Genomic DNA, 1,433 nt, shown 5'->3' on the forward strand with positions numbered 1-1,433 from the left:
TTGTTTTTGAGTAAAATTTAGAAATGCCAGAGAAAGCTTCCTCTGCCTCTTTCTCTGGACTTTATTTGTTTTGGTAACAGGAGGTAAAGAAATGCACACACACACACACACACACACACACACACTCACACACAATTTTGATACAATGTTCATAATCAGAACAGATCAAAATGGGAAATCTGGAGTATTATGGATTGGGAATACTAGTTACAAACGTCATAACAGTTTGCTGTACTCAATTGTGTTAGAGTACTTTTTGTGTATGTTGTTATATGCTGATGTAAATAGATTAATACCTATGTGCCTATAGACTATATAAAACATATACATATATATACATGTATATATATATATATATATATATATATTTCCAAAGATATAATCCAATTTTTTTTATTTTTACACTCCAGATTTTATGCCCCTCCTGGTGCATCCCCCAAAGTCTACACCCCATACCTTCTTCCTGTACTCCCCCATCCCAACTCCACAAGGATCTCCCCACCCCACCCACCCCACCATAACTGTAAACTTCTTGGGACCTCCAGTCTCTTGAGAGTTAGGTGCATCTTCTCTGACTGAACCCAAATCCAGGAGTCTTCTTATAGATGGTATAAATATAAGGGAAATAAAGGGGACCCAGAAATGAGAGTGAATGTAAAAAGAAAAATTCACCTAGAAGGACCCCATGTTGCCCAATGCTGATAGAAAGCCTTGTAAGATGTCACTAAGTCCCCATATTTATGATATAAACAAACAAAATAATGCTATTCTTACTGTTCAAGAACAATTACATTGTTTCCATATTTTCTGGTATAGAAAAGTAAATGTGAATGTTGGTGAGCAAAACAAATTAGACTAGGATGTTGGAAATACCTATGTTGAAAATATCTGGAAGCATATTTTTACATTAATTGTTATATTTTGGGCAATTTGAATTGTTATATTTCTGTACCTAAATATAATTTAGAAGACAAAAATAGTTTTTTATAATCAAAGAGAAAAAAATGACTATTCCTACATATTGAAAGGTAAAGAAATACACTCTTTTTTTTTCCTCTGTTCTAGGATGTCTCCTGAGCCGTGCATGTGTGCATGTGTGCATGTGTGCATAGGTGGTGTTTATGTGTGCACATGTGTGCATAAGTGGTGTTTGTGAGTGTGCATGTGTGTATACATGGTGTTTGTGGGTGTGCATGTGTGGAAATATACATGTGGTGTGTGTGTGTGTGTTTACATACATTCTTTCTATTACGATGTACCTATACTCACTAATATTTAGCACTTTGACCAATGCTGAGTCTTTGCATTAACCATACCCAGTACAATATGAAGATTCTCTGACCAAGGTTGAAAACAGCAGAAATCTGTAATTGAAACATAAACATTTAAACAAAGTTGACACTTTGATAACATGACTATTAAAAAAAAACAAC

Source organism: Rattus norvegicus, chromosome 2 (genome assembly GCF_021556685.1).
Source record: "Rattus norvegicus strain SHRSP/BbbUtx chromosome 2, alternate assembly SHRSP_T2T, whole genome shotgun sequence".
NCBI lineage: Eukaryota > Metazoa > Chordata > Mammalia > Rodentia > Muridae > Rattus > Rattus norvegicus.